The sequence below is a fragment of the Quercus robur genome, chromosome 12, assembly GCF_932294415.1.
Source record: "Quercus robur chromosome 12, dhQueRobu3.1, whole genome shotgun sequence".
NCBI lineage: Eukaryota > Viridiplantae > Streptophyta > Magnoliopsida > Fagales > Fagaceae > Quercus > Quercus robur.
In genome coordinates, this window is record NC_065545.1 from 5,249,090 (window position 1) to 5,257,896 (window position 8,807).

Sequence of the window (8,807 nt, forward strand, 5' to 3'; positions counted from 1 at the left end):
ACTTAAAATTACACTAAAAAAATAAAAATATTAATTTAATAACAAATTGTTAAATGATGTAATATTACTTAAAATTTCACTTAAAAAAATACAAAATTGTATTTGAGTCCAATTTTACTCTCATTTTTTAGGCTGTTAATAAAATTTATTTGAGTCTTGGACACTGGACTCGATCCAAACCCAATTTTAATCCAACTAGATAAGCTTTCACTAATCACCATTGAGTATACAGTTTCTCGGTCATTCAAAAACGTTGAAATTACCAAGATACCCTTGTACGACTTCGAAATAACATACATGCCCAGCACCGTGATTCTCAGACATCCTGGTAAAATTCCCAAACTCCCATAGTAATTATCTACTAACCTCACCGGAGAAAAAACCCACAACGCTCTGTACTAGCAGGCCCAGCATGGTGACAGAAAAAGCGACGAACGTTTCGGAAATCGAGGACGACGAGGATGACGAAGAACCCGGGGAGGTGATCGAATCAGCTCCTCCTCTCAAGGTCGGCGAAGAGCGCGAGCTCAGCATCTCCGGCCTCAAGAAAAAGCTCCTCAAGCTCGGCCATGGCTGGGAAACCCCTGAGCTCGGTGACGAAGCCACTGGTACGGTGCTGTACAACTCGCCAATCACTCTCGTAGTTTCTCTTGTTTAGAAATGATTGATATTGAAACTTTTTGAATCAAAACGCAGTTCATTATGTTGGTACTTTGCTTGACGGAACAAAGTTCGATTCCACAAGAGATAGAGATGATGAGCCATTGACTATAAAGCTTGGTCACGGTGATTATTTCCTGATAATTTTGAATTTGATTGCTGTTTGATTTAGCTTTTAGCTTAATTTTGCTTATTACTAAAATTAATAGGGGTTGATAATGATAGGTGAAGTGGTTAGTGGATTGGAACATGCTATAGTTACAATGAAGAAAGGGGAGATTGCTTTGTTCACATTGCCTCCTGAGTTAGGCTACGGTGTTGCGGGCTGCCGCGACGTTGTTCAGCCTAATTCGGTTGTTCAGTTTGAAGTGGAACTCGTCTCGTGGATAACTGTGGTGGATGTTAGCAGAGATGGTGGAATTATCAAGAAAATAATGGACAAGGGAGAGAGCAATGAACAACCCGGCGATTTGGACCAAGTTCTTGGTACTCTTTAACTGCTTAGTTATTTTGTGGTATAATTTTGTTAGAAATGTGTGGATTGTGTCAATGTCAAAGCTTTGTTTGCTTTGTTTGGTGATGCTAAAGTGGTTTTTGTTGGTAATGCACTGCAGTGAAGTATCGCGTTGCGCTGGATGATGGTACTATTGTTGCAGAAACTTTGGAAGAAGGAGTTGAATTTTATGTGAAAGATGGTAATACTTTTCGGATAATAAATTGTATGCCAATTCATGGTGATTGGAATTAACCTTTTGGTTTTATTTTTTCAGGTCATCTTTGTCCAGCATTGCAAAAAGCAATAATGACCATGAAAAGGGGAGAGAAGGCCAAATTAGTTGTTCAGCCTCAGTGTATGTCTTTGTTCCTTGTTATTAACAAGCTATGTTAGAACTTATGAAATTCTCTTTAAGATAGACGGAGACAAGGGGTGTTCTCGAGTGTAGTAATTGTACTGAGATGCGAGAGAGATTGAAATAACAATGGTGAGATAGATAACTAATGAGTGCCTAGACTTTTGTTGCTGTGTGGATTTAAATTTTCTGCTGTTCTTAGGGTTGAGTTTCGAGGTGTGTTGAGACCGACCTGTTACCCAATCTTCACTTCAATAGTTGGAGTGTGAACCCAAATTGTCCATCACAATCCCACCACCTCAATGTAACAAAATATTCAGAAATTATGACTAGTATGTTTGAGTGTAGTCTTGTAGGTCATGACAAGTGCTTCATAGTTCATATTATATTAGGTGGAGTGAGAAACATATGTGCACTTTTTGTGAGATTGAGTTATGTGATCCATACTATCAACGATCCTTTCTGATTGATATATTTGGGCTAGGTATTAGCTAATCAGTTGTTTTTAATTCTCTTTTGATTTACATGGAAGCCAGATATTTTGATAAAATAATTTCAACTTTTCTTGTTCATAACTTCGAAGATTTCAAGATCTTGTCCGAGGTTAAACTTTTTAACTCTAATTCTTAAAAATGATTGTAGATGCCTTTGGAGAGCGAGGGGAGGGATGCAAATAATGGGGTTCATTCAATCCCCCCGGGTTCTATACTCAACATTGATGTGGAGTTGGTGTCTTTCAAGCCTGTTATTGATATTACTGGTGATTCCAAGGTACTTAAGAAAATTTTAAAAGAAGGTGAAGGGGCTGTCATTCCCAATGAAGGTGCAACTGTTACTAGTAAGTATAGTGATGCATATGCCATTAACTTAAGCAATATCGTCAAAATTGACTTGGACTGGAAAGTTATGAATGATGGAATTTACTTCAATCTCAACTAGAATTAGAATTTCAAGGGTCTATAAATAAGATATGAAATGTTATTTGGTAAATTTTAACATATGCAGTCATACTCAGATAATTCGATGTTCTTTATACAAATTGTTCTTTTGTTCATGCAAAGAAGTAATGAAATATCTAACACGTAGATAACTTCTTAAAGTCATTTCATATGCACCTGGTGTGCAGAAAGCTTCATACTTTTCCCTTATAATTAAGGCTGGTACTCAAAGCTTAGTATTAAACTTGGAAAAGTCTTGAATGTGTATTGTTTATGAATCTTCCAATCATATCAAAAAAATAAGTTTTTTTAAAAAAAAAAAAATTATGAATCTGATATATCTCTTTATTTTCATGTGGAACTCTCTTAATTAGAAAGTAAGAACAAGAAGAAGAATATATGAAATAAGGTTCTAGTATAATCCAGAGTGGGCAACCGTGGATAAAAAAAAAAAAAAAAAAGAAGGTAAAAAAATTATGGTATGATGCACAATGAATAGCATCAATAAAAATTTTCAGGGGAAAAACAAAATCCTGTATTTGGTAAAAGCAAATTTAAGTGGGTTCATATGTTTTGTAATACATTATGGGCCTGTAAGGAAAGGTCATGTGATTTTATATATGAAACTGTTATTCTTACTTTGAACTTTTTCAGTTAGCTATATGGCACGGCTAGAAGATGGCACCATATTTGAGAAAAAAGGAATTGATGGAGAGCAGCCTTTGGAATTTATCACTGATGAAGGTCAGTTTTATTCCTAAAACTCTTCTTGATATCTGGACTATGTTATACTTTGTGTTTTGTCAAATTATCATGAAGAAAACTTAAAATCAGCTTTGACTGGACTTTGCCTTTTGCTGTCTGTAGAGCAAGTGATTGCGGGTCTAGACCAAGCAGTGGCAACAATGAAGAAGGGAGAACGGGCAATATTGACCATACATCCTGATTTTGGATTTGGAAGCAGTGAAGTAAGGCAGGATCTTGCTGTAATTCCACCATCTTCAAATGTATTTTATGAAGTTGAAATGATAGATTTTACTAAGGTAATAATTGTTTTGATCAAATTGTAGACATACAGATAAGATGTTCTTTGCTTTCTGAAATTTTCATAAAATTCTCATTACATTGTGGGATAATTTAATTTTATTTATTAGAGAAATCTCATCACATTACAGATGAGGTGTTCCAATTTGAACATTTTTTTTTTGTACATATACAGTTTTGGACACTTTTTTTTCCTAAAAACAAGATTTTGAGGATGTTTTTCATTGTAATCTCCTCATGTATTAACCCCAGTATATGCTGCTAGACTGAATGTCTGGATCCTTTCTATAATATATTTGTCTAATTTATGTCGTTGCCTACTTATTAGTTTTTATTTCTCTATGGTAAAAAGGTAAAAGCACCATGGGAAATGAGTAACAATGAGAAGATTGAGGCAGCTAGAATGAAGAAAGAAGAAGGCAATCTACTATTTAAAACTGGGAAATATCAACGAGCAAGGAAAAAATATGACAAGGTAACTCAATTTTTGCATGTGTGATGCCTAAATTAATTATTCATTTGATTAGCTTCAAATTTGAGAGTTGCTTTATTGTATTCTCCCAGGCTGCAGACTTTGTTAATGAAGATGGATCCTTTGAGGATGATGAGCAAAAGCTTGCTGAACAATTAAGAGTATCTTGCTGGTTGAATGGTGCAGCATGTAGCCTCAAACTACATGACTTTCAGGGAGCAATCAAGTTATGTTCAGAGGTAGATTCTTAAAAAAAGAAAAAGAGAAAAGCAACCGATATTTATCTGGAGGAGTAGAGCATTGTGTCACTTGAAAATTTTTTTCCAGATAGAGAAAACTATGCATATTTACTAGTGGAAGGATTAACAATAAAAGCAAATTTATAATAGAGATTATGCATAACATAAAAATTGAGCAAAGCAACACAGTCTGGTCCCTGCCATTGCTGTTTGTGTCAAAACGCAGCCATTAGGATCCAATGATGAGCTCTCTGAATTCAGGAAATTCCAACTAATTTTCATCTCAAACAATATGGTGGTGATCAAAAGTTTGCTAATCTGACTACTTTTTCACCTTGTGGGCTCTATTATGGGGCTTGGAAGTTGGGTCTAGCTCTTCTGAAATTATTGCTATCACAACTCTTTCATGGCATGCCACATGATTTCACAGCAATTCAATAATTTTATGGAGAAGGGATTAATTGAAATTATTAATGCTCTTTTCCCTCCCTACCCCCCACCCTCCCCCACCCCCCAAAAAAAATATAATATGATGGCAGTATATATCAGTACCTAGATGTGGACATTACCACTGGTGACAGATTGGCAAATACAGCAACCATAAAAAATGAATATAGTGGAGCTTTCAACAGTATAAGCAGTTTCTTTGTATAGAGAGGTGGAATTTCAGGAAAGATGTAATCTCATTTTATAAATTCTGATCTCCATCAGGTGCTAGACATTGAGTTCCACAATGTGAAAGCTTTGTACAGGCGGGCGCAAGCCTATATGGAAACTACAGATCTGGTCTCTGCTGAATTAGACATCAAGAAAGCTCTTGAGGCTGATCCTCATAACAGGTAACTGAAGGTGTTTTAATCTGCTCAATGTGCGATTAAAAGTCTTAATATTATGGCACTCTGTTGAACATGGTATGGTTCTATCCCCAGGGAGGTGAAGTTGATTCAGAAGAATTTGAAGCAACTTCAAGCTGAGAGCGACAAGAGAGAGTCAAAGCTCTACATGAACATGTTTGCACATAAGACAAGGGACACACCTGTGGCTACAAAGGTGAGTGATGTTTCTCTTATCTAATTAGCTTATAATGATCATGAAGTTGGAAAATATTATGCAAGTTTTGGCTTGCGTCTGGAAGTACCTTTCTTCTGGAAGCAAGAAATTTAGGTGGCAAAATTTGGCAAATAGATACATTTGATGATGGAACTTGTTTTTAACAGTCGTAATTGGCTGTGCATGATTCTTAACAGTCACCAACGCATTACCATAACCACTACACTCACATCAGCAGATTCACTGTTTAGGGCACTTTTAAAGCATATCCACATTGGGATTGTTACTTAACTACCATAAAAATCTTCATCATAGTGATTGCTACTGTAAACCATGTCAACATCATTACAATGCAAGCACCACCACCTTCCCCTCCCATGCACTACCATCCTTACCTATCTTCCTTCGTTACTGCCATATTTTCAGGTACCATAAATTTCAGTCATCTTTGCTACCACCTCCGCCTTAATTGCTACCGTAAATATCATGCCAAGAATTATATGTATTTTTTCCCATGATTTATCTTTTTAAGAATCATCAGACATTCATGTTTTGCATTTTTTACAAGTTTAAATACTTTGGCATGATGGTACACTGATAAAGTAAAAATACTTAGGAAAGAAATCTGCAGTTAAAGTGCTTTTTAGATGGTGAAAGTTGAACCACATGATGCATATTACCTCTTGAATCACACTTTTGTGAGATGACCATAGGTGTGATGGGAATTTAGTGAAAATAATGTCTATATATATGTTCCTGGTAGAACTTGAGGCATGTATCTGTCCTCTCTAAAGGAATCATCTAAAAGATATTGATGCAGGACGAAGTTGCAAAAAGAGCTTGTGTGCATTATAAAGAAAACAGAACAACCGTAGATTTCAGCACCAAGAGCAGCCTGAACCCTAGAGCTAGAGTTTCTTAGCACACCACCAAACTTTGTAATATCTTATATCTCCAATAGAAATCTATTTATCAAAATAAACATACCGGTAATGTTTCCTCTAGGACCTATAAATAGAGTTCTAAACTGCATCAAATAAGAAAGTAAAATTAACTTATAAATTTATAATTAGAATAGCAATTGAATCCCATAATAGCTTAGCATCAATTTAGCAACAATCTGGATCACTGGAATCAATCAACTTTCAATCTGGTCACCAGGCATCTGTCTCTCAACGTAATATGTGACCTTGAAATGATATATATCCTAGAAACCTCACAAATGATTTTGTGTATTAAAAGGGGAAAAAAGGGTTGCCTCATATACCAACATGAATGGAAGCCAATCATAATTTTATAGGGATGTCTTAGTATGCACCATTGTAGATTACAATTCTCTTAGTTGAAAAATTGCTATTGATAAAACCCTAGAACATTTTTCCCCTTTTTGTTTTTGGCTTAGTAAAGTTACCCATGCAAACAAGGGGTCACAAACCCTGGGCCATTTGGATTTAACTTATCTATCTACCTTTCCATTTGTATGTTATGGGTTGCATAAAGAACAGAGTATCTTTGGTGCTGGAGAATTAATTAATTTCAAAAATGGTTATGAATTTTTCATTTTGAAAATTTTTCTCTATATGTTACTTTCACGGAATATGCTGGTTATGATCACTGAAGTTAGTGTTATGGATTATTCACAATATCTGTTGTGACTGTTTCTTGTTTATTCTGGCAGAAATTGAAGGTTGAGAAAGGAGAGGATGATAAAACAGATGAAGAGGTCGTGGGAATGAAAATGGAAAAAGTTTCTGATAGTTCTGCCCACTCCTGATGGTGGTGGAATGGCTGTTGATTCTTTTGGAAAGACTTGGTTCATGAAGCGTGTGATGTTTAATGTACGAGAAACTATAAAGCCGCAACTGTAATTACAGACACAGGAAAGAAAATATTCAAAAATCATTAAGCAACAATACAAATGAGTTAATCCAGGTTTAGATCTGTTGTTAATTTGGAAAATTTTGTCCTTAAGACTTTAAAATCATTGTCAATATGATCCTCCTCTGACATAAACTTTGTAGTTTTAGTTTGAGCCAAATCGTTATCCTCTTCTCTTTTCTTGTTTTTGCATTTTTTGGTTGAAAGCATGGATTCCAATGAAGAATCCATGTTAGTGCATGTCCAGCCTTGTTCACCCTGAAATTGGGCAACAATCGCTGGAGGGGTGGTCAATGTTCATTTGGGAGCAGGGAGCGAACATCCGTTTTCACATATAACTAACATCTAAAAGTTAGTTTTTGTTTCCCATTGGCTTTTTATGTTTAGGTTTTTAAACTTATTTGCTTGTTTATAATTTTTTAAAATCTCACTTCTTTCGATACAATTATATTTTAACTAATTTTCAGTAAAAAGTCGGATAAGTCGAGTCAAATTACATCAGGAGGATTGCAAAATGCATATGCCCCACCTTGTCGGGTCTCAGTTTACTCAGCTCTTGTTCTGAAGAGAGGATGAGAAACTAATGATTCGACTTAATTTCTTTGACATCCTTAGTTCCATGGGAATCCTTTTTTTTTTTTTTCCTTAAAAAACTATAATCTCTTCGTTTTTGGGAATTGATAATTCATATTGAAAGTCATCTTCTCAAGTTTGCAATTGTATTCCATTTCTTATTGGCCCCGTGAAAGAATCTTAATCTTGTTTTAACAATAGTTTTAGTTGGATGTGTCATTAAATTTTATAATCTTGGCTGCATATGTAATTTATGAAATATTAGCTAAATACATAAACAATCCCAGCCTACAGAAATGAGATTTGGCTTTCAATTTTATGCTTGAGGTTCCACTTCATGTTCTCTTTTGTGGAGCAAATACTAATTTCACGTTTCTGACATGAGAGCATGAGAGAGAGAGAGAGAGAGAGAGAGAGAGAGAGAGAGAGAGTGAAAATAGTGCATACTACATACACTTCGTTTTTCAACATAACATATATAAAGCAGCTGAAAACATAACATAACAAAACGATATAACCATAAGTCCATCACTCCCAACTCTTATTTTTCCACCTCACTTTCTTTCTAATAAACAAGAAAAAAACCAAGACAGTACGTAGTAGTACTAGTCTATAAACCCTATACTCCATAGTCTAAACACCAAACCTGCCTCGCAACTCATCTATCCTTGATTATTAAATGCACACTTCACAAGTTCATCACATTGAGTTGACTCGAGTACTAACAAGGCATCAGAGACACTATCGATAAATTCAGGGCTGGATCCGAAGTGGCACTCTTCAAGAATTTCCCGAAGCTTCTGAAGAGCAGACAAGGACACCTTCACATTTTCTTTCATCATTTTATCACCAGGAACAACAAGTTCAGAATCTGGGGTGATGAAAAGTCGAGCAACACGAAATGGGTTTTGAACAAGAAGATTGTGATGGTAATCCATGAGATATGAGTTGGTCAAAAGGTCAGTCAAAAATGCACAAGCACGCATGCAGAGTGGTACATCCCTTGTATTTTTAGCCTTTTCTAAAACCTTCACAATACCCGTAAGCATTATGACAAAAATTCTTGTATGGGTCTGAGAGTTGGTACGTTCAAGTACCTTGT

At 35.6% G+C, this 8,807-nt stretch overlaps 1 pseudogene; it reads left to right on the forward strand.

The window, feature by feature from the left end:
* Positions 1 to 274: 274 nt before the first annotated feature.
* Positions 275 to 7,312, forward strand: LOC126709003 (70 kDa peptidyl-prolyl isomerase-like; annotated as a pseudogene).
* Positions 7,313 to 8,807: the final 1,495 nt, after the last annotated feature.